Source organism: Sardina pilchardus, chromosome 11 (genome assembly GCF_963854185.1).
Source record: "Sardina pilchardus chromosome 11, fSarPil1.1, whole genome shotgun sequence".
Lineage (NCBI taxonomy): Eukaryota > Metazoa > Chordata > Actinopteri > Clupeiformes > Clupeidae > Sardina > Sardina pilchardus.
Window position 1 is genome coordinate 5,001 of NC_085004.1, and position 16,026 is coordinate 21,026.

The 16,026-nt window shown below is 45.5% G+C and overlaps 78 non-coding genes across 78 annotated transcripts; all 78 read right to left on the reverse strand.

Moving 5' to 3' along the window:
* Positions 1-109: 109 nt before the first annotated feature.
* trnav-aac (transfer RNA valine (anticodon AAC)) lies at positions 110-182 on the reverse strand. The gene has a single exon. It is a non-coding gene; the product is annotated as a tRNA-Val (tRNA).
* Positions 183-286: 104 nt separating this feature from the next.
* Positions 287-359, reverse strand: trnav-cac (transfer RNA valine (anticodon CAC)). The gene has a single exon. It is a non-coding gene; the product is annotated as a tRNA-Val (tRNA).
* Positions 360-476: 117 nt separating this feature from the next.
* trnav-uac (transfer RNA valine (anticodon UAC)) lies at positions 477-549 on the reverse strand. Its single transcript has one exon. It is a non-coding gene; the product is annotated as a tRNA-Val (tRNA).
* A 104-nt stretch (positions 550-653) lies between these two features.
* trnav-aac (transfer RNA valine (anticodon AAC)) lies at positions 654-726 on the reverse strand. The gene has a single exon. It is a non-coding gene; the product is annotated as a tRNA-Val (tRNA).
* Positions 727-924: 198 nt separating this feature from the next.
* trnav-cac (transfer RNA valine (anticodon CAC)) lies at positions 925-997 on the reverse strand. Its single transcript has one exon. It is a non-coding gene; the product is annotated as a tRNA-Val (tRNA).
* A 104-nt stretch (positions 998-1,101) lies between these two features.
* trnav-aac (transfer RNA valine (anticodon AAC)) lies at positions 1,102-1,174 on the reverse strand. Its single transcript has one exon. It is a non-coding gene; the product is annotated as a tRNA-Val (tRNA).
* Positions 1,175-1,278: 104 nt separating this feature from the next.
* trnav-cac (transfer RNA valine (anticodon CAC)) lies at positions 1,279-1,351 on the reverse strand. Its single transcript has one exon. It is a non-coding gene; the product is annotated as a tRNA-Val (tRNA).
* Positions 1,352-1,468: 117 nt separating this feature from the next.
* Positions 1,469-1,541, reverse strand: trnav-uac (transfer RNA valine (anticodon UAC)). Its single transcript has one exon. It is a non-coding gene; the product is annotated as a tRNA-Val (tRNA).
* Positions 1,542-1,645: 104 nt separating this feature from the next.
* On the reverse strand, positions 1,646-1,718 carry trnav-aac (transfer RNA valine (anticodon AAC)). The gene has a single exon. It is a non-coding gene; the product is annotated as a tRNA-Val (tRNA).
* Positions 1,719-1,916: 198 nt separating this feature from the next.
* Positions 1,917-1,989, reverse strand: trnav-cac (transfer RNA valine (anticodon CAC)). The gene has a single exon. It is a non-coding gene; the product is annotated as a tRNA-Val (tRNA).
* A 104-nt stretch (positions 1,990-2,093) lies between these two features.
* On the reverse strand, positions 2,094-2,166 carry trnav-aac (transfer RNA valine (anticodon AAC)). The gene has a single exon. It is a non-coding gene; the product is annotated as a tRNA-Val (tRNA).
* Positions 2,167-2,270: 104 nt separating this feature from the next.
* Positions 2,271-2,343, reverse strand: trnav-cac (transfer RNA valine (anticodon CAC)). The gene has a single exon. It is a non-coding gene; the product is annotated as a tRNA-Val (tRNA).
* Positions 2,344-2,460: 117 nt separating this feature from the next.
* On the reverse strand, positions 2,461-2,533 carry trnav-uac (transfer RNA valine (anticodon UAC)). The gene has a single exon. It is a non-coding gene; the product is annotated as a tRNA-Val (tRNA).
* A 104-nt stretch (positions 2,534-2,637) lies between these two features.
* trnav-aac (transfer RNA valine (anticodon AAC)) lies at positions 2,638-2,710 on the reverse strand. The gene has a single exon. It is a non-coding gene; the product is annotated as a tRNA-Val (tRNA).
* A 330-nt stretch (positions 2,711-3,040) lies between these two features.
* Positions 3,041-3,113, reverse strand: trnav-cac (transfer RNA valine (anticodon CAC)). The gene has a single exon. It is a non-coding gene; the product is annotated as a tRNA-Val (tRNA).
* Positions 3,114-3,217: 104 nt separating this feature from the next.
* On the reverse strand, positions 3,218-3,290 carry trnav-aac (transfer RNA valine (anticodon AAC)). Its single transcript has one exon. It is a non-coding gene; the product is annotated as a tRNA-Val (tRNA).
* Positions 3,291-3,394: 104 nt separating this feature from the next.
* trnav-cac (transfer RNA valine (anticodon CAC)) lies at positions 3,395-3,467 on the reverse strand. The gene has a single exon. It is a non-coding gene; the product is annotated as a tRNA-Val (tRNA).
* A 117-nt stretch (positions 3,468-3,584) lies between these two features.
* Positions 3,585-3,657, reverse strand: trnav-aac (transfer RNA valine (anticodon AAC)). The gene has a single exon. It is a non-coding gene; the product is annotated as a tRNA-Val (tRNA).
* A 104-nt stretch (positions 3,658-3,761) lies between these two features.
* On the reverse strand, positions 3,762-3,834 carry trnav-cac (transfer RNA valine (anticodon CAC)). The gene has a single exon. It is a non-coding gene; the product is annotated as a tRNA-Val (tRNA).
* Positions 3,835-3,951: 117 nt separating this feature from the next.
* trnav-uac (transfer RNA valine (anticodon UAC)) lies at positions 3,952-4,024 on the reverse strand. Its single transcript has one exon. It is a non-coding gene; the product is annotated as a tRNA-Val (tRNA).
* Positions 4,025-4,128: 104 nt separating this feature from the next.
* On the reverse strand, positions 4,129-4,201 carry trnav-aac (transfer RNA valine (anticodon AAC)). Its single transcript has one exon. It is a non-coding gene; the product is annotated as a tRNA-Val (tRNA).
* Positions 4,202-4,531: 330 nt separating this feature from the next.
* trnav-cac (transfer RNA valine (anticodon CAC)) lies at positions 4,532-4,604 on the reverse strand. Its single transcript has one exon. It is a non-coding gene; the product is annotated as a tRNA-Val (tRNA).
* A 104-nt stretch (positions 4,605-4,708) lies between these two features.
* Positions 4,709-4,781, reverse strand: trnav-aac (transfer RNA valine (anticodon AAC)). The gene has a single exon. It is a non-coding gene; the product is annotated as a tRNA-Val (tRNA).
* Positions 4,782-4,885: 104 nt separating this feature from the next.
* Positions 4,886-4,958, reverse strand: trnav-cac (transfer RNA valine (anticodon CAC)). The gene has a single exon. It is a non-coding gene; the product is annotated as a tRNA-Val (tRNA).
* Positions 4,959-5,075: 117 nt separating this feature from the next.
* trnav-aac (transfer RNA valine (anticodon AAC)) lies at positions 5,076-5,148 on the reverse strand. The gene has a single exon. It is a non-coding gene; the product is annotated as a tRNA-Val (tRNA).
* Positions 5,149-5,252: 104 nt separating this feature from the next.
* On the reverse strand, positions 5,253-5,325 carry trnav-cac (transfer RNA valine (anticodon CAC)). The gene has a single exon. It is a non-coding gene; the product is annotated as a tRNA-Val (tRNA).
* A 117-nt stretch (positions 5,326-5,442) lies between these two features.
* trnav-uac (transfer RNA valine (anticodon UAC)) lies at positions 5,443-5,515 on the reverse strand. The gene has a single exon. It is a non-coding gene; the product is annotated as a tRNA-Val (tRNA).
* A 104-nt stretch (positions 5,516-5,619) lies between these two features.
* trnav-aac (transfer RNA valine (anticodon AAC)) lies at positions 5,620-5,692 on the reverse strand. The gene has a single exon. It is a non-coding gene; the product is annotated as a tRNA-Val (tRNA).
* Positions 5,693-5,890: 198 nt separating this feature from the next.
* Positions 5,891-5,963, reverse strand: trnav-cac (transfer RNA valine (anticodon CAC)). The gene has a single exon. It is a non-coding gene; the product is annotated as a tRNA-Val (tRNA).
* Positions 5,964-6,067: 104 nt separating this feature from the next.
* On the reverse strand, positions 6,068-6,140 carry trnav-aac (transfer RNA valine (anticodon AAC)). Its single transcript has one exon. It is a non-coding gene; the product is annotated as a tRNA-Val (tRNA).
* Positions 6,141-6,244: 104 nt separating this feature from the next.
* trnav-cac (transfer RNA valine (anticodon CAC)) lies at positions 6,245-6,317 on the reverse strand. The gene has a single exon. It is a non-coding gene; the product is annotated as a tRNA-Val (tRNA).
* Positions 6,318-6,434: 117 nt separating this feature from the next.
* Positions 6,435-6,507, reverse strand: trnav-aac (transfer RNA valine (anticodon AAC)). The gene has a single exon. It is a non-coding gene; the product is annotated as a tRNA-Val (tRNA).
* A 104-nt stretch (positions 6,508-6,611) lies between these two features.
* Positions 6,612-6,684, reverse strand: trnav-cac (transfer RNA valine (anticodon CAC)). The gene has a single exon. It is a non-coding gene; the product is annotated as a tRNA-Val (tRNA).
* A 117-nt stretch (positions 6,685-6,801) lies between these two features.
* On the reverse strand, positions 6,802-6,874 carry trnav-uac (transfer RNA valine (anticodon UAC)). The gene has a single exon. It is a non-coding gene; the product is annotated as a tRNA-Val (tRNA).
* A 104-nt stretch (positions 6,875-6,978) lies between these two features.
* On the reverse strand, positions 6,979-7,051 carry trnav-aac (transfer RNA valine (anticodon AAC)). Its single transcript has one exon. It is a non-coding gene; the product is annotated as a tRNA-Val (tRNA).
* A 198-nt stretch (positions 7,052-7,249) lies between these two features.
* Positions 7,250-7,322, reverse strand: trnav-cac (transfer RNA valine (anticodon CAC)). The gene has a single exon. It is a non-coding gene; the product is annotated as a tRNA-Val (tRNA).
* Positions 7,323-7,426: 104 nt separating this feature from the next.
* trnav-aac (transfer RNA valine (anticodon AAC)) lies at positions 7,427-7,499 on the reverse strand. The gene has a single exon. It is a non-coding gene; the product is annotated as a tRNA-Val (tRNA).
* A 104-nt stretch (positions 7,500-7,603) lies between these two features.
* Positions 7,604-7,676, reverse strand: trnav-cac (transfer RNA valine (anticodon CAC)). Its single transcript has one exon. It is a non-coding gene; the product is annotated as a tRNA-Val (tRNA).
* A 117-nt stretch (positions 7,677-7,793) lies between these two features.
* Positions 7,794-7,866, reverse strand: trnav-aac (transfer RNA valine (anticodon AAC)). Its single transcript has one exon. It is a non-coding gene; the product is annotated as a tRNA-Val (tRNA).
* A 104-nt stretch (positions 7,867-7,970) lies between these two features.
* On the reverse strand, positions 7,971-8,043 carry trnav-cac (transfer RNA valine (anticodon CAC)). The gene has a single exon. It is a non-coding gene; the product is annotated as a tRNA-Val (tRNA).
* Positions 8,044-8,160: 117 nt separating this feature from the next.
* trnav-uac (transfer RNA valine (anticodon UAC)) lies at positions 8,161-8,233 on the reverse strand. The gene has a single exon. It is a non-coding gene; the product is annotated as a tRNA-Val (tRNA).
* A 104-nt stretch (positions 8,234-8,337) lies between these two features.
* Positions 8,338-8,410, reverse strand: trnav-aac (transfer RNA valine (anticodon AAC)). The gene has a single exon. It is a non-coding gene; the product is annotated as a tRNA-Val (tRNA).
* A 330-nt stretch (positions 8,411-8,740) lies between these two features.
* trnav-cac (transfer RNA valine (anticodon CAC)) lies at positions 8,741-8,813 on the reverse strand. The gene has a single exon. It is a non-coding gene; the product is annotated as a tRNA-Val (tRNA).
* A 104-nt stretch (positions 8,814-8,917) lies between these two features.
* On the reverse strand, positions 8,918-8,990 carry trnav-aac (transfer RNA valine (anticodon AAC)). Its single transcript has one exon. It is a non-coding gene; the product is annotated as a tRNA-Val (tRNA).
* Positions 8,991-9,094: 104 nt separating this feature from the next.
* On the reverse strand, positions 9,095-9,167 carry trnav-cac (transfer RNA valine (anticodon CAC)). Its single transcript has one exon. It is a non-coding gene; the product is annotated as a tRNA-Val (tRNA).
* Positions 9,168-9,284: 117 nt separating this feature from the next.
* trnav-uac (transfer RNA valine (anticodon UAC)) lies at positions 9,285-9,357 on the reverse strand. The gene has a single exon. It is a non-coding gene; the product is annotated as a tRNA-Val (tRNA).
* Positions 9,358-9,461: 104 nt separating this feature from the next.
* trnav-aac (transfer RNA valine (anticodon AAC)) lies at positions 9,462-9,534 on the reverse strand. Its single transcript has one exon. It is a non-coding gene; the product is annotated as a tRNA-Val (tRNA).
* Positions 9,535-9,864: 330 nt separating this feature from the next.
* On the reverse strand, positions 9,865-9,937 carry trnav-cac (transfer RNA valine (anticodon CAC)). Its single transcript has one exon. It is a non-coding gene; the product is annotated as a tRNA-Val (tRNA).
* Positions 9,938-10,041: 104 nt separating this feature from the next.
* trnav-aac (transfer RNA valine (anticodon AAC)) lies at positions 10,042-10,114 on the reverse strand. Its single transcript has one exon. It is a non-coding gene; the product is annotated as a tRNA-Val (tRNA).
* A 104-nt stretch (positions 10,115-10,218) lies between these two features.
* trnav-cac (transfer RNA valine (anticodon CAC)) lies at positions 10,219-10,291 on the reverse strand. Its single transcript has one exon. It is a non-coding gene; the product is annotated as a tRNA-Val (tRNA).
* Positions 10,292-10,408: 117 nt separating this feature from the next.
* Positions 10,409-10,481, reverse strand: trnav-aac (transfer RNA valine (anticodon AAC)). The gene has a single exon. It is a non-coding gene; the product is annotated as a tRNA-Val (tRNA).
* Positions 10,482-10,585: 104 nt separating this feature from the next.
* Positions 10,586-10,658, reverse strand: trnav-cac (transfer RNA valine (anticodon CAC)). The gene has a single exon. It is a non-coding gene; the product is annotated as a tRNA-Val (tRNA).
* A 117-nt stretch (positions 10,659-10,775) lies between these two features.
* Positions 10,776-10,848, reverse strand: trnav-aac (transfer RNA valine (anticodon AAC)). Its single transcript has one exon. It is a non-coding gene; the product is annotated as a tRNA-Val (tRNA).
* A 104-nt stretch (positions 10,849-10,952) lies between these two features.
* trnav-cac (transfer RNA valine (anticodon CAC)) lies at positions 10,953-11,025 on the reverse strand. Its single transcript has one exon. It is a non-coding gene; the product is annotated as a tRNA-Val (tRNA).
* Positions 11,026-11,142: 117 nt separating this feature from the next.
* Positions 11,143-11,215, reverse strand: trnav-uac (transfer RNA valine (anticodon UAC)). Its single transcript has one exon. It is a non-coding gene; the product is annotated as a tRNA-Val (tRNA).
* Positions 11,216-11,319: 104 nt separating this feature from the next.
* trnav-aac (transfer RNA valine (anticodon AAC)) lies at positions 11,320-11,392 on the reverse strand. The gene has a single exon. It is a non-coding gene; the product is annotated as a tRNA-Val (tRNA).
* A 198-nt stretch (positions 11,393-11,590) lies between these two features.
* Positions 11,591-11,663, reverse strand: trnav-cac (transfer RNA valine (anticodon CAC)). The gene has a single exon. It is a non-coding gene; the product is annotated as a tRNA-Val (tRNA).
* Positions 11,664-11,767: 104 nt separating this feature from the next.
* On the reverse strand, positions 11,768-11,840 carry trnav-aac (transfer RNA valine (anticodon AAC)). The gene has a single exon. It is a non-coding gene; the product is annotated as a tRNA-Val (tRNA).
* A 104-nt stretch (positions 11,841-11,944) lies between these two features.
* On the reverse strand, positions 11,945-12,017 carry trnav-cac (transfer RNA valine (anticodon CAC)). Its single transcript has one exon. It is a non-coding gene; the product is annotated as a tRNA-Val (tRNA).
* Positions 12,018-12,134: 117 nt separating this feature from the next.
* Positions 12,135-12,207, reverse strand: trnav-uac (transfer RNA valine (anticodon UAC)). The gene has a single exon. It is a non-coding gene; the product is annotated as a tRNA-Val (tRNA).
* Positions 12,208-12,311: 104 nt separating this feature from the next.
* trnav-aac (transfer RNA valine (anticodon AAC)) lies at positions 12,312-12,384 on the reverse strand. The gene has a single exon. It is a non-coding gene; the product is annotated as a tRNA-Val (tRNA).
* A 198-nt stretch (positions 12,385-12,582) lies between these two features.
* Positions 12,583-12,655, reverse strand: trnav-cac (transfer RNA valine (anticodon CAC)). The gene has a single exon. It is a non-coding gene; the product is annotated as a tRNA-Val (tRNA).
* Positions 12,656-12,759: 104 nt separating this feature from the next.
* trnav-aac (transfer RNA valine (anticodon AAC)) lies at positions 12,760-12,832 on the reverse strand. Its single transcript has one exon. It is a non-coding gene; the product is annotated as a tRNA-Val (tRNA).
* A 104-nt stretch (positions 12,833-12,936) lies between these two features.
* Positions 12,937-13,009, reverse strand: trnav-cac (transfer RNA valine (anticodon CAC)). Its single transcript has one exon. It is a non-coding gene; the product is annotated as a tRNA-Val (tRNA).
* A 117-nt stretch (positions 13,010-13,126) lies between these two features.
* Positions 13,127-13,199, reverse strand: trnav-uac (transfer RNA valine (anticodon UAC)). The gene has a single exon. It is a non-coding gene; the product is annotated as a tRNA-Val (tRNA).
* Positions 13,200-13,303: 104 nt separating this feature from the next.
* Positions 13,304-13,376, reverse strand: trnav-aac (transfer RNA valine (anticodon AAC)). The gene has a single exon. It is a non-coding gene; the product is annotated as a tRNA-Val (tRNA).
* A 330-nt stretch (positions 13,377-13,706) lies between these two features.
* trnav-cac (transfer RNA valine (anticodon CAC)) lies at positions 13,707-13,779 on the reverse strand. Its single transcript has one exon. It is a non-coding gene; the product is annotated as a tRNA-Val (tRNA).
* Positions 13,780-13,883: 104 nt separating this feature from the next.
* trnav-aac (transfer RNA valine (anticodon AAC)) lies at positions 13,884-13,956 on the reverse strand. The gene has a single exon. It is a non-coding gene; the product is annotated as a tRNA-Val (tRNA).
* A 104-nt stretch (positions 13,957-14,060) lies between these two features.
* On the reverse strand, positions 14,061-14,133 carry trnav-cac (transfer RNA valine (anticodon CAC)). The gene has a single exon. It is a non-coding gene; the product is annotated as a tRNA-Val (tRNA).
* A 117-nt stretch (positions 14,134-14,250) lies between these two features.
* trnav-aac (transfer RNA valine (anticodon AAC)) lies at positions 14,251-14,323 on the reverse strand. The gene has a single exon. It is a non-coding gene; the product is annotated as a tRNA-Val (tRNA).
* Positions 14,324-14,427: 104 nt separating this feature from the next.
* Positions 14,428-14,500, reverse strand: trnav-cac (transfer RNA valine (anticodon CAC)). The gene has a single exon. It is a non-coding gene; the product is annotated as a tRNA-Val (tRNA).
* A 117-nt stretch (positions 14,501-14,617) lies between these two features.
* trnav-uac (transfer RNA valine (anticodon UAC)) lies at positions 14,618-14,690 on the reverse strand. Its single transcript has one exon. It is a non-coding gene; the product is annotated as a tRNA-Val (tRNA).
* A 104-nt stretch (positions 14,691-14,794) lies between these two features.
* trnav-aac (transfer RNA valine (anticodon AAC)) lies at positions 14,795-14,867 on the reverse strand. The gene has a single exon. It is a non-coding gene; the product is annotated as a tRNA-Val (tRNA).
* A 330-nt stretch (positions 14,868-15,197) lies between these two features.
* trnav-cac (transfer RNA valine (anticodon CAC)) lies at positions 15,198-15,270 on the reverse strand. The gene has a single exon. It is a non-coding gene; the product is annotated as a tRNA-Val (tRNA).
* Positions 15,271-15,374: 104 nt separating this feature from the next.
* Positions 15,375-15,447, reverse strand: trnav-aac (transfer RNA valine (anticodon AAC)). Its single transcript has one exon. It is a non-coding gene; the product is annotated as a tRNA-Val (tRNA).
* Positions 15,448-15,551: 104 nt separating this feature from the next.
* Positions 15,552-15,624, reverse strand: trnav-cac (transfer RNA valine (anticodon CAC)). Its single transcript has one exon. It is a non-coding gene; the product is annotated as a tRNA-Val (tRNA).
* A 117-nt stretch (positions 15,625-15,741) lies between these two features.
* On the reverse strand, positions 15,742-15,814 carry trnav-aac (transfer RNA valine (anticodon AAC)). The gene has a single exon. It is a non-coding gene; the product is annotated as a tRNA-Val (tRNA).
* Positions 15,815-15,918: 104 nt separating this feature from the next.
* Positions 15,919-15,991, reverse strand: trnav-cac (transfer RNA valine (anticodon CAC)). The gene has a single exon. It is a non-coding gene; the product is annotated as a tRNA-Val (tRNA).
* Between the last annotated feature and the right edge of the window lie 35 nt (positions 15,992-16,026).

The following is a 16,026-nucleotide window of genomic DNA, read 5'->3' on the forward strand; positions in this document are numbered from 1 at the left end:
AATTCTCTGGTAGACATAGCAACTGAGTCAGTTCAATGAAAGATTACTTCAATTGAAGCACCAAGATGTACTTGTTCAAAGGAAACAAGCATGCATGCAAGAAAGAGATTGTTTCCACCCAGTTTCGAACTGGGGACCTTTCGCGTGTTAGGCGAACGTGATAACCACTACACTATGGAAACACCCTTCAGGAAGTGGTCACCTAGATTAGTTTTGGCAAGACAAACCCTAGCTGAAGGCACGCGGAACTGTTCAGCTCAATCCATCATCCTGCCAAATAAGAATTTGTTTCCACCCAGTTTCGAACTGGGAACCTTTCGCGTGTGAGGCGAACGTGATAACCACTACACTATGGAAACTTGTGCTGAATTCTCTGGTAGACATAGCAACTGAGTCAGTTCAATGAAAGATTACTTCAATTGTAACACCAAGATGTACTTGTTCCAAGGAAACAAGCATGCATGCAAGAAAGAGATTGTTTCCACCCAGTTTCGAACTGGGGACCTTTCGCGTGTAAAGCGAACGTGATAACCACTACACTATGGAAACATCCTGCAGCAAGTGGTCACCTAGATTACTTTTGGCAAGACAACCCCTAGCAGAAGACATGTGGAATTGTTCAGCTCAATCCAAAGTCCTGTCAAATAAGAATTTGTTTCCACCCAGTTTCGAACTGGGGACCTTTCGCGTGTTAGGCGAACGTGATAACCACTACACTATGGAAACATCCTGAAGGAGGTGGTCACCTAGATTATTTTTGCCAAGGTAAACCCTAGCAGAAGAGAAGTGGAATTCTTCAGCTATGGAACACAACGGAAACACCCTGCAGGAAGCGGTCACCTAGATTACTTTTGGCAAGACAAACCCTAGCTGAAGGCGCGCGGAATTGTTCAGCTCAATCCATCACTCTGCCAAATAAGAATTTGTTTCCACCCAGTTTCGAACTGGGGACCTTTCGCGTGTGAGGCGAACGTGATAACCACTACACTATGGAAACACACTGCAGGAAGTGGTCACATAGATTACTTTTGGCAAGACAAACCCTAGCTGAAGGCGCTATAAATTGTTCAGCTCAATCCAACATCCTGCCAAATAAGAACTTGTTTCCACCCAGTTTCGAACTGGGGACCTTTCGCGTGTTAGGCGAACGTGATAACCACTACACTATGGAAACACCCTGCAGGAAGTGGTCAACTAGATTAGTTTTGGCAAGACAAACCCTAGCTGAAGGCACGCGGAACTGTTCAGCTCAATCCATCATCCTGCCAAATAAGAATTTGTTTCCACCCAGTTTCGAACTGGGGACCTTTCGCGTGTGAGGCGAACGTGATAACCACTACACTATGGAAACTTGTGCTGAATTCTCTGGTAGACATAGCAACTGAGTCAGTTCAATGAAAGATTACTTCAATTGAAGCACCAAGATGTACTTGTTCCAAGGAAACAAGCATGCATGCAAGAAAGAGATTGTTTCCACCCAGTTTCGAACTGGGGACCTTTCGCGTGTAAAGCGAACGTGATAACCACTACACTATGGAAACATCCTGCAGCAAGTGGTCACCTAGATTACTTTTGGCAAGACAACCCCTAGCAGAAGACATGTGCAATTTTTCAGCTCAATCCAAAGTCCTGCCAAATAAGAATGTGTTTCCACCCAGTTTCGAACTGGGGACCTTTCGCGTGTTAGGCGAACGTGATAACCACTACACTATGGAAACATCCTGAAGGAGGTGGTCACCTAGATTATTTTTGCCAAGGTAAACCCTAGCAGAAGAGAAGTGGAATTCTTCAGCTATGGAACACAACGGAAACACCCTGCAGGAAGCGGTCACCTAGATTACTTTTGGCAAGACAAACCCTAGCTGAAGGCGCGCGGAATTGTTCAGCTCAATCCATCACTCTGCCAAATAAGAATTTGTTTCCACCCAGTTTCGAACTGGGGACCTTTCGCGTGTGAGGCGAACGTGATAACCACTACACTATGGAAACACACTGCAGGAAGTGGTCACATAGATTACTTTTGGCAAGACAAACCCTAGCTGAAGGCGCTATAAATTGTTCAGCTCAATCCAACATCCTGCCAAATAAGAACTTGTTTCCACCCAGTTTCGAACTGGGGACCTTTCGCGTGTTAGGCGAACGTGATAACCACTACACTATGGAAACACCCTGCAGGAAGTGGTCAACTAGATTAGTTTTGGCAAGACAAACCCTAGCTGAAGGCACGCGGAACTGTTCAGCTCAATCCATCATCCTGCCAAATAAGAATTTGTTTCCACCCAGTTTCGAACTGGGGACCTTTCTCGTGTGAGGCGAACGTGATAACCACTACACTATGGAAACTTGTGCTGAATTCTCTGGTAGACATAGCAACTGAGTCAGTTCAATGAAAGATTACTTCAATTGAAGCACCAAGATGTACTTGTTCCAAGGAAACAAGCATGCATGCAAGAAAGAGATTGTTTCCACCCAGTTTCGAACTGGGGACCTTTCGCGTGTAAAGCGAACGTGATAACCACTACACTATGGAAACATCCTGCAGCAAGTGGTCACCTAGATTACTTTTGGCAAGACAACCCCTAGCAGAAGACATGTGCAATTTTTCAGCTCAATCCAAAGTCCTGCCAAATAAGAATTTGTTTCCACCCAGTTTCGAACTGGGGACCTTTCGCGTGTTAGGCGAACGTGATAACCACTACACTATGGAAACACCCTGAAGGAGGTGGTCACCTAGATTATTTTTGCCAAGGTAAACCCTAGCAGAAGACAAGTGGAATTCTTCAGCTATGGAACACAACTTTCGCGTGTTAGGCGAACGTGATAACCACTACACTATGGAAACACCCTGAAGGAGGTGGTCACCTAGATTATTTTTGCCAAGGTAAACCCTAGCAGAAGACAAGTGGAATTCTTCAGCTATGGAACACAACGGAAACACCCTGCAGGAAGCGGTCACCTAGATTACTTTTGGCAAGACAAACCCTAGCTGAAGGCGCGCGGAATTGTTCAGCTCAATCCATCACTCTGCCAAATAAGAATTTGTTTCCACCCAGTTTCGAACTGGGGACCTTTCGCGTGTGAGGCGAACGTGATAACCACTACACTATGGAAACACCCTGCAGGAAGTGGTCACATAGATTACTTTTGGCAAGACAAACCCTAGCTGAAGGCGCTATAAATTGTTCAGCTCAATCCAACATCCTGCCAAATAAGAACTTGTTTCCACCCAGTTTCGAACTGGGGACCTTTCGCGTGTTAGGCGAACGTGATAACCACTACACTATGGAAACACCCTGCAGGAAGTGGTCACCTAGATTAGTTTTGGCAAGACAAACCCTAGCTGAAGGCACGCGGAACTGTTCAGATCAATCCATCATCCTGCCAAATAAGAATTTGTTTCCACCCAGTTTCGAACTGGGGACCTTTCGCGTGTGAGGCGAACGTGATAACCACTACACTATGGAAACTTGTGCTGAATTCTCTGGTAGACATAGCAACTGAGTCAGTTCAATGAAAGATTACTTCAATTGAAGCACCAAGATGTACTTGTTCAAAGGAAACAAGCATGCATGCAAGAAAGAGATTGTTTCCACCCAGTTTCGAACTGGGGACCTTTCGCGTGTTAGGCGAACGTGATAACCACTACACTATGGAAACACCCTTCAGGAAGTGGTCACCTAGATTAGTTTTGGCAAGACAAACCCTAGCTGAAGGCACGCAGAACTGTTCAGATCAATCCATCATCCTGCCAAATAAGAATTTGTTTCCACCCAGTTTCGAACTGGGGACCTTTCGCGTGTGAGGCGAACGTGATAACAACTACACTATGGAAACTTGTGCTGAATTCTCTGGTAGACATAGCAACTGAGTCAGTTCAATGAAAGATTACTTCAATTGAAGCACCAAGATGTACTTGTTCCAAGGAAACAAGCATGCATGCAAGAAAGAGATTGTTTCCACCCAGTTTCGAACTGGGGACCTTTCGCGTGTAAAGCGAACGTGATAACCACTACACTATGGAAACATCCTGCAGCAAGTGGTCACCTAGATTACTTTTGGCAAGACAACCCCTAGCAGAAGACATGTGGAATTGTTCAGCTCAATCCAAAGTCCTGCCAAATAAGAATTTGTTTCCACCCAGTTTCGAACAGGGGACCTTTCGCGTGTTAGGTGAACGTGATAACCACTACACTATGGAAACACCCTGAAGGAGGTGGTCACCTAGATTATTTTTGCCAAGGTAAACCCTAGCAGAAGACAAGTGGAATTCTTCAGCTATGGAACACAACTTTCGCGTGTTAGGCGAACGTGATAACCACTACACTATGGAAACACCCTGAAGGAGGTGGTCACCTAGATTATTTTTGCCAAGGTAAACCCTAGCAGAAGACAAGTGGAATTCTTCAGCTATGGAACACAACGGAAACACCCTGCAGGAAGCGGTCACCTAGATTACTTTTGGCAAGACAAACCCTAGCTGAAGGCGCGCGGAATTGTTCAGCTCAATCCATCACTCTGCCAAATAAGAATTTGTTTCCACCCAGTTTCGAACTGGGGACCTTTCGCGTGTGAGGCGAACGTGATAACCACTACACTATGGAAACACCCTGCAGGAAGTGGTCACATAGATTACTTTTGGCAAGACAAACCCTAGCTGAAGGCGCTATAAATTGTTCAGCTCAATCCAACATCCTGCCAAATAAGAACTTGTTTCCACCCAGTTTCGAACTGGGGACCTTTCGCGTGTTAGGCGAACGTGATAACCACTACACTATGGAAACACCCTGCAGGAAGTGGTCACCTAGATTAGTTTTGGCAAGACAAACCCTAGCTGAAGGCACGCGGAACTGTTCAGATCAATCCATCATCCTGCCAAATAAGAATTTGTTTCCACCCAGTTTCGAACTGGGGACCTTTCGCGTGTGAGGCGAACGTGATAACCACTACACTATGGAAACTTGTGCTGAATTCTCTGGTAGACATAGCAACTGAGTCAGTTCAATGAAAGATTACTTCAATTGAAGCACCAAGATGTACTTGTTCAAAGGAAACAAGCATGCATGCAAGAAAGAGATTGTTTCCACCCAGTTTCGAACTGGGGACCTTTCGCGTGTTAGGCGAACGTGATAACCACTACACTATGGAAACACCCTTCAGGAAGTGGTCACCTAGATTAGTTTTGGCAAGACAAACCCTAGCTGAAGGCACGCGGAACTGTTCAGCTCAATCCATCATCCTGCCAAATAAGAATTTGTTTCCACCCAGTTTCGAACTGGGGACCTTTCGCGTGTGAGGCGAACGTGATAACCACTACACTATGGAAACTTGTGCTGAATTCTCTGGTAGACATAGCAACTGAGTCAGTTCAATGAAAGATTACTTCAATTGAAGCACCAAGATGTACTTGTTCCAAGGAAACAAGCATGCATGCAAGAAAGAGATTGTTTCCACCCAGTTTCGAACTGGGGACCTTTCGCGTGTAAAGCGAACGTGATAACCACTACACTATGGAAACATCCTGCAGCAAGTGGTCACCTAGATTACTTTTGGCAAGACAACCCCTAGCAGAAGACATGTGGAATTGTTCAGCTCAATCCAAAGTCCTGTCAAATAAGAATTTGTTTCCACCCAGTTTCGAACTGGGGACCTTTCGCGTGTTAGGCGAACGTGATAACCACTACACTATGGAAACATCCTGAAGGAGGTGGTCACCTAGATTATTTTTGCCAAGGTAAACCCTAGCAGAAGACAAGTGGAATTCTTCAGCTATGGAACACAACGGAAACACCCTGCAGGAAGCGGTCACCTAGATTACTTTTGGCAAGACAAACCCTAGCTGAAGGCGCGCGGAATTGTTCAGCTCAATCCATCACTCTGCCAAATAAGAATTTGTTTCCACCCAGTTTCGAACTGGGGACCTTTCGCGTGTGAGGCGAACGTGATAACCACTACACTATGGAAACACCCTGCAGGAAGTGGTCACATAGATTACTTTTGGCAAGACAAACCCTAGCTGAAGGCGCTATAAATTGTTCAGCTCAATCCAACATCCTGCCAAATAAGAACTTGTTTCCACCCAGTTTCGAACTGGGGACCTTTCGCGTGTTAGGCGAACGTGATAACCACTACACTATGGAAACACCCTGCAGGAAGTGGTCACCTAGATTAGTTTTGGCAAGACAAACCCTAGCTGAAGGCACGCGGAACTGTTCAGATCAATCCATCATCCTGCCAAATAAGAATTTGTTTCCACCCAGTTTCGAACTGGGGACCTTTCGCGTGTGAGGCGAACGTGATAACCACTACACTATGGAAACTTGTGCTGAATTCTCTGGTAGACATAGCAACTGAGTCAGTTCAATGAAAGATTACTTCAATTGAAGCACCAAGATGTACTTGTTCAAAGGAAACAAGCATGCATGCAAGAAAGAGATTGTTTCCACCCAGTTTCGAACTGGGGACCTTTCGCGTGTTAGGCGAACGTGATAACCACTACACTATGGAAACACCCTTCAGGAAGTGGTCACCTAGATTAGTTTTGGCAAGACAAACCCTAGCTGAAGGCACGCGGAACTGTTCAGCTCAATCCATCATCCTGCCAAATAAGAATTTGTTTCCACCCAGTTTCGAACTGGGGACCTTTCGCGTGTGAGGCGAACGTGATAACCACTACAATATGGAAACTTGTGCTGAATTCTCTGGTAGACATAGCAACTGAGTCAGTTCAATGAAAGATTACTTCAATTGAAGCACCAAGATGTACTTGTTCCAAGGAAACAAGCATGCATGCAAGAAAGAGATTGTTTCCACCCAGTTTCGAACTGGGGACCTTTCGCGTGTAAAGCGAACGTGATAACCACTACACTATGGAAACATCCTGCAGCAAGTGGTCACCTAGATTACTTTTGGCAAGACAACCCCTAGCAGAAGACATGTGGAATTGTTCAGCTCAATCCAAAGTCCTGTCAAATAAGAATTTGTTTCCACCCAGTTTCGAACTGGGGACCTTTCGCGTGTTAGGCGAACGTGATAACCACTACACTATGGAAACATCCTGAAGGAGGTGGTCACCTAGATTATTTTTGCCAAGGTAAACCCTAGCAGAAGACAAGTGGAATTCTTCAGCTATGGAACACAACGGAAACACCCTGCAGGAAGCGGTCACCTAGATTACTTTTGGCAAGACAAACCCTAGCTGAAGGCGCGCGGAATTGTTCAGCTCAATCCATCACTCTGCCAAATAAGAATTTGTTTCCACCCAGTTTCGAACTGGGGACCTTTCGCGTGTGAGGCGAACGTGATAACCACTACACTATGGAAACACCCTGCAGGAAGTGGTCACATAGATTACTTTTGGCAAGACAAACCCTAGCTGAAGGCGCTATAAATTGTTCAGCTCAATCCAACATCCTGCCAAATAAGAACTTGTTTCCACCCAGTTTCGAACTGGGGACCTTTCGCGTGTTAGGCGAACGTGATAACCACTACACTATGGAAACACCCTGCAGGAAGTGGTCACCTAGATTAGTTTTGGCAAGACAAACCCTAGCTGAAGGCACGCGGAACTGTTCAGATCAATCCATCATCCTGCCAAATAAGAATTTGTTTCCACCCAGTTTCGAACTGGGGACCTTTCGCGTGTGAGGCGAACGTGATAACCACTACACTATGGAAACTTGTGCTGAATTCTCTGGTAGACATAGCAACTGAGTCAGTTCAATGAAAGATTACTTCAATTGAAGCACCAAGATGTACTTGTTCAAAGGAAACAAGCATGCATGCAAGAAAGAGATTGTTTCCACCCAGTTTCGAACTGGGGACCTTTCGCGTGTTAGGCGAACGTGATAACCACTACACTATGGAAACACCCTTCAGGAAGTGGTCACCTAGATTAGTTTTGGCAAGACAAACCCTAGCTGAAGGCACGCAGAACTGTTCAGATCAATCCATCATCCTGCCAAATAAGAATTTGTTTCCACCCAGTTTCGAACTGGGGACCTTTCGCGTGTGAGGCGAACGTGATAACCACTACACTATGGAAACTTGTGCTGAATTCTCTGGTAGACATAGCAACTGAGTCAGTTCAATGAAAGATTACTTCAATTGAAGCACCAAGATGTACTTGTTCCAAGGAAACAAGCATGCATGCAAGAAAGAGATTGTTTCCACCCAGTTTCTAACTGGGGACCTTTCGCGTGTAAAGCGAACGTGATAACCACTACACTATGGAAACATCCTGCTGCAAGTGGTCACCTAGATTACTTTTGGCAAGACAACCCCTAGCAGAAGACATGTGGAATTGTTCAGCTCAATCCAAAGTCCTGCCAAATAAGAATTTGTTTCCACCCAGTTTCGAACTGGGGACCTTTGGCGTGTTAGGCGAACGTGATAACCACTACACTATGGAAACACCCTGAAGGAGGTGGTCACCTAGATTATTTTTGCCAAGGTAAACCCTAGCAGAAGACAAGTGGAATTCTTCAGCTATGGAACACAACTTTCGCGTGTTAGGCGAACGTGATAACCACTACACTATGGAAACACCCTGAAGGAGGTGGTCACCTAGATTATTTTTGCCAAGGTAAACCCTAGCAGAAGACAAGTGGAATTCTTCAGCTATGGAACACAACGGAAACACCCTGCAGGAAGCGGTCACCTAGATTACTTTTGGCAAGACAAACCCTAGCTGAAGGCGCGCGGAATTGTTCAGCTCAATCCATCACTCTGCCAAATAAGAATTTGTTTCCACCCAGTTTCGAACTGGGGACCTTTCGCGTGTGAGGCGAACGTGATAACCACTACACTATGGAAACACCCTGCAGGAAGTGGTCACATAGATTACTTTTGGCAAGACAAACCCTAGCTGAAGGCGCTATAAATTGTTCAGCTCAATCCAACATCCTGCCAAATAAGAACTTGTTTCCACCCAGTTTCGAACTGGGGACCTTTCGCGTGTTAGGCGAACGTGATAACCACTACACTATGGAAACACCCTGCAGGAAGTGGTCACCTAGATTAGTTTTGGCAAGACAAACCCTAGCTGAAGGCACGCGGAACTGTTCAGATCAATCCATCATCCTGCCAAATAAGAATTTGTTTCCACCCAGTTTCGAACTGGGGACCTTTCGCGTGTGAGGCGAACGTGATAACCACTACACTATGGAAACTTGTGCTGAATTCTCTGGTAGACATAGCAACTGAGTCAGTTCAATGAAAGATTACTTCAATTGAAGCACCAAGATGTACTTGTTCCAAGGAAACAAGCATGCATGCAAGAAAGAGATTGTTTCCACCCAGTTTCGAACTGGGGACCTTTCGCGTGTAAAGCGAACGTGATAACCACTACACTATGGAAACATCCTGCAGCAAGTGGTCACCTAGATTACTTTTGGCAAGACAACCCCTAGCAGAAGACATGTGCAATTTTTCAGCTCAATCCAAAGTCCTGCCAAATAAGAATTTGTTTCCACCCAGTTTCGAACTGGGGACCTTTCGCGTGTTAGGCGAACGTGATAACCACTACACTATGGAAACACCCTGAAGGAGGTGGTCACCTAGATTATTTTTGCCAAGGTAAACCCTAGCAGAAGACAAGTGGAATTCTTCAGCTATGGAACACAACTTTCGCGTGTTAGGCGAACGTGATAACCACTACACTATGGAAACACCCTGAAGGAGGTGGTCACCTAGATTATTTTTGCCAAGGTAAACCCTAGCAGAAGACAAGTGGAATTCTTCAGCTATGGAACACAACGGAAACACCCTGCAGGAAGCGGTCACCTAGATTACTTTTGGCAAGACAAACCCTAGCTGAAGGCGCGCGGAATTGTTCAGCTCAATCCATCACTCTGCCAAATAAGAATTTGTTTCCACCCAGTTTCGAACTGGGGACCTTTCGCGAGTGAGGCGAACGTGATAACCACTACACTATGGAAACACCCTGCAGGAAGTGGTCACATAGATTACTTTTGGCAAGACAAACCCCAGCTGAAGGCGCTATAAATTGTTCAGCTCAATCCAACATCCTGCCAAATAAGAACTTGTTTCCACCCAGTTTCGAACTGGGGACCTTTCGCGTGTTAGGCGAACGTGATAACCACTACACTATGGAAACACCCTGCAGGAAGTGGTCACCTAGATTAGTTTTGGCAAGACAAACCCTAGCTGAAGGCACGCGGAACTGTTCAGATCAATCCATCATCCTGCCAAATAAGAATTTGTTTCCACCCAGTTTCGAACTGGGGACCTTTCGCGTGTGAGGCGAACGTGATAACCACTACACTATGGAAACTTGTGCTGAATTCTCTGGTAGACATAGCAACTGAGTCAGTTCAATGAAAGATTACTTCAATTGAAGCACCAAGATGTACTTGTTCAAAGGAAACAAGCATGCATGCAAGAAAGAGATTGTTTCCACCCAGTTTCGAACTGGGGACCTTTCGCGTGTTAGGCGAACGTGATAACCACTACACTATGGAAACACCCTTCAGGAAGTGGTCACCTAGATTAGTTTTGGCAAGACAAACCCTAGCTGAAGGCACGCGGAACTGTTCAGCTCAATCCATCATCCTGCCAAATAAGAATTTGTTTCCACCCAGTTTCGAACTGGGGACCTTTCGCGTGTGAGGCGAACGTGATAACCACTACACTATGGAAACTTGTGCTGAATTCTCTGGTAGACATAGCAACTGAGTCAGTTCAATGAAAGATTACTTCAATTGAAGCACCAAGATGTACTTGTTCAAAGGAAACAAGCATGCATGCAAGAAAGAGATTGTTTCCACCCAGTTTCGAACTGGGGACCTTTCGCGTGTTAGGCGAACGTGATAACCACTACACTATGGAAACACCCTTCAGGAAGTGGTCACCTAGATTAGTTTTGGCAAGACAAACCCTAGCTGAAGGCACGCGGAACTGTTCAGCTCAATCCATCATCCTGCCAAATAAGAATTTGTTTCCACCCAGTTTCGAACTGGGAACCTTTCGCGTGTGAGGCGAACGTGATAACCACTACACTATGGAAACTTGTGCTGAATTCTCTGGTAGACATAGCAACTGAGTCAGTTCAATGAAAGATTACTTCAATTGTAACACCAAGATGTACTTGTTCCAAGGAAACAAGCATGCATGCAAGAAAGAGATTGTTTCCACCCAGTTTCGAACTGGGGACCTTTCGCGTGTAAAGCGAACGTGATAACCACTACACTATGGAAACATCCTGCAGCAAGTGGTCACCTAGATTACTTTTGGCAAGACAACCCCTAGCAGAAGACATGTGGAATTGTTCAGCTCAATCCAAAGTCCTGTCAAATAAGAATTTGTTTCCACCCAGTTTCGAACTGGGGACCTTTCGCGTGTTAGGCGAACGTGATAACCACTACACTATGGAAACATCCTGAAGGAGGTGGTCACCTAGATTATTTTTGCCAAGGTAAACCCTAGCAGAAGAGAAGTGGAATTCTTCAGCTATGGAACACAACGGAAACACCCTGCAGGAAGCGGTCACCTAGATTACTTTTGGCAAGACAAACCCTAGCTGAAGGCGCGCGGAATTGTTCAGCTCAATCCATCACTCTGCCAAATAAGAATTTGTTTCCACCCAGTTTCGAACTGGGGACCTTTCGCGTGTGAGGCGAACGTGATAACCACTACACTATGGAAACACACTGCAGGAAGTGGTCACATAGATTACTTTTGGCAAGACAAACCCTAGCTGAAGGCGCTATAAATTGTTCAGCTCAATCCAACATCCTGCCAAATAAGAACTTGTTTCCACCCAGTTTCGAACTGGGGACCTTTCGCGTGTTAGGCGAACGTGATAACCACTACACTATGGAAACACCCTGCAGGAAGTGGTCAACTAGATTAGTTTTGGCAAGACAAACCCTAGCTGAAGGCACGCGGAACTGTTCAGCTCAATCCATCATCCTGCCAAATAAGAATTTGTTTCCACCCAGTTTCGAACTGGGGACCTTTCGCGTGTGAGGCGAACGTGATAACCACTACACTATGGAAACTTGTGCTGAATTCTCTGGTAGACATAGCAACTGAGTCAGTTCAATGAAAGATTACTTCAATTGAAGCACCAAGATGTACTTGTTCCAAGGAAACAAGCATGCATGCAAGAAAGAGATTGTTTCCACCCAGTTTCGAACTGGGGACCTTTCGCGTGTAAAGCGAACGTGATAACCACTACACTATGGAAACATCCTGCAGCAAGTGGTCACCTAGATTACTTTTGGCAAGACAACCCCTAGCAGAAGACATGTGCAATTTTTCAGCTCAATCCAAAGTCCTGCCAAATAAGAATGTGTTTCCACCCAGTTTCGAACTGGGGACCTTTCGCGTGTTAGGCGAACGTGATAACCACTACACTATGGAAACATCCTGAAGGAGGTGGTCACCTAGATTATTTTTGCCAAGGTAAACCCTAGCAGAAGAGAAGTGGAATTCTTCAGCTATGGAACACAACGGAAACACCCTGCAGGAAGCGGTCACCTAGATTACTTTTGGCAAGACAAACCCTAGCTGAAGGCGCGCGGAATTGTTCAGCTCAATCCATCACTCTGCCAAATAAGAATTTGTTTCCACCCAGTTTCGAACTGGGGACCTTTCGCGTGTGAGGCGAACGTGATAACCACTACACTATGGAAACACACTGCAGGAAGTGGTCACATAGATTACTTTTGGCAAGACAAACCCTAGCTGAAGGCGCTATAAATTGTTCAGCTCAATCCAACATCCTGCCAAATAAGAACTTGTTTCCACCCAGTTTCGAACTGGGGACCTTTCGCGTGTTAGGCGAACGTGATAACCACTACACTATGGAAACACCCTGCAGGAAGTGGTCAACTAGATTAGTTTTGGCAAGACAAACCCTAGCTGAAGGCACGCGGAACTGTTCAGCTCAATCCATCATCCTGCCAAATAAGAATTTGTTTCCACCCAGTTTCGAACTGGGGACCTTTCTCGTGTGAGGCGAACGTGATAACCACTACACTATGGAAACTTGTGCTGAATTCTCTGGTAGACATAGCAACTGAGTCAGTTCAATGAAAGATTACTTCAATTGAAGCACCAAGATGTACTTGTTCCAAGGAAACAAGCATGCATGCAAGAAAGAGATTGTTTCCACCCAGTTTCGAACTGGGGACCTTTCGCGTGTAAAGCGAACGTGATAACCACTACACTATGGAAACATCCTGCAGCAAGTGGTCACCTAGATTACTTTTGGCAAGACAACCCCTAGCAGAAGACATGTGCAATTTTTCAGCTCAATCCAAAGTCCTGCCAAATAAGAATTTGTTTCCACCCAGTTTCGAACTGGGGACCTTTCGCGTGTTAGGCGAACGTGATAACCACTACACTATGGAAACACCCTGAAGGAGGTGGTCACCTAGATTATTTTTGCCAAGGTAAACCCTAGCAGAAGACAAGTGGAATTCTTCAGCTATGGAACACAACTTTCGCGTGTTAGGCGAACGTGATAACCACTACACTATGGAAACACCCTGAAGGAGGTGGTCACCTAGATTATTTTTGCCAAGGTAAACCCTAGCAGAAGACAAGTGGAATTCTTCAGCTATGGAACACAACGGAAACACCCTGCAGGAAGCGGTCACCTAGATTACTTTTGGCAAGACAAACCCTAGCTGAAGGCGCGCGGAATTGTTCAGCTCAATCCATCACTCTGCCAAATAAGAATTTGTTTCCACCCAGTTTCGAACTGGGGACCTTTCGCGTGTGAGGCGAACGTGATAACCACTACACTATGGAAACACCCTGCAGGAAGTGGTCACATAGATTACTTTTGGCAAGACAAACCCTAGCTGAAGGCGCTATAAATTGTTCAGCTCAATCCAACATCCTGCCAAATAAGAACTTGTTTCCACCCAGTTTCGAACTGGGGACCTTTCGCGTGTTAGGCGAACGTGATAACCACTACACTATGGAAACACCCTGCAGGAAGTGGTCACCTAGATTAGTTTTGGCAAGACAAACCCTAGCTGAAGGCACGCGGAACTGTTCAGATCAATCCATCATCCTGCCAAATAAGAATTTGTTTCCACCCAGTTTCGAACTGGGGACCTTTCGCGTGTGAGGCGAACGTGATAACCACTACACTATGGAAACTTGTGCTGAATTCTCTGGTAGACATAGCAACTGAGTCAGTTCAATGAAAGATTACTTCAATTGAAGCACCAAGATGTACTTGTTCAAAGGAAACAAGCATGCATGCAAGAAAGAGATTGTTTCCACCCAGTTTCGAACTGGGGACCTTTCGCGTGTTAGGCGAACGTGATAACCACTACACTATGGAAACACCCTTCAGGAAGTGGTCACCTAGATTAGTTTTGGCAAGACAAACCCTAGCTGAAGGCACGCAGAACTGTTCAGATCAATCCATCATCCTGCCAAATAAGAATTTGTTTCCACCCAGTTTCGAACTGGGGACCTTTCGCGTGTGAGGCGAACGTGATAACAACTACACTATGGAAACTTGTGCTGAATTCTCTGGTAGACATAGCAACTGAGTCAGTTCAATGAAAGATTACTTCAATTGAAGCACCAAGATGTACTTGTTCCAAGGAAACAAGCATGCATGCAAGAAAGAGATTGTTTCCACCCAGTTTCGAACTGGGGACCTTTCGCGTGTAAAGCGAACGTGATAACCACTACACTATGGAAACATCCTGCAGCAAGTGGTCACCTAGATTACTTTTGGCAAGACAACCCCTAGCAGAAGACATGTGGAATTGTTCAGCTCAATCCAAAGTCCTGCCAAATAAGAATTTGTTTCCACCCAGTTTCGAACAGGGGACCTTTCGCGTGTTAGGTGAACGTGATAACCACTACACTATGGAAACACCCTGAAGGAGGTGGTCACCTAGATTATTTTTGCCAAGGTAAACCCTAGCAGAAGACAAGTGGAATTCTTCAGCTATGGAACACAACTTTCGCGTGTTAGGCGAACGTGATAACCACTACACTATGGAAACACCCTGAAGGAGGTGGTCACCTAGATTATTTTTGCCAAGGTAAACCCTAGCAGAAGACAAGTGGAATTCTTCAGCTATGGAACACAACGGAAACACCCTGCAGGAAGCGGTCACCTAGATTACTTTTGGCAAGACAAACCCTAGCTGAAGGCGCGCGGAATTGTTCAGCTCAATCCATCACTCTGCCAAATAAGAATTTGTTTCCACCCAGTTTCGAACTGGGGACCTTTCGCGTGTGAGGCGAACGTGATAACCACTACACTATGGAAACACCCTGCAGGAAGTGGTCACATAGATTACTTTTGGCAAGACAAACCCTAGCTGAAGGCGCTATAAATTGTTCAGCTCAATCCAACATCCTGCCAAATAAGAACTTGTTTCCACCCAGTTTCGAACTGGGGACCTTTCGCGTGTTAGGCGAACGTGATAACCACTACACTATGGAAACACCCTGCAGGAAGTGGTCACCTAGATTAGTTTTGGCAAGACAAACCCTAGCTGAAGGCACGCGGAACTGTTCAGATCAATCCATCATCCTGCCAAATAAGAATTTGTTTCCACCCAGTTTCGAACTGGGGACCTTTCGCGTGTGAGGCGAACGTGATAACCACTACACTATGGAAACTTGTGCTGAATTCTCTGGTAGACATAGCAACTGAGTCAGTTCAATGAAAGATTACTTCAATTGAAGCACCAAGATGTACTTGTTCAAAGGAAACAAGCATGCATGCAAGAAAGAGATTGTTTCCACCCAGTTTCGAACTGGGGACCTTTCGCGTGTTAGGCGAACGTGATAACCACTACACTATGGAAACACCCTTCAGGAAGTGGTCACCTAGATTAGTTTTGGCAAGACAAACCCTAGCTGAAGGCACGCGGAACTGTTCAGCTCAATCCATCATCCTGCCAAATAAGAATTTGTTTCCACCCAGTTTCGAACTGGGGACCTTTCGCGTGTGAGGCGAACGTGATAACCACTACACTATGGAAACTTGTGCTGAATTCTCTGGTAGACATAGCAACTGAG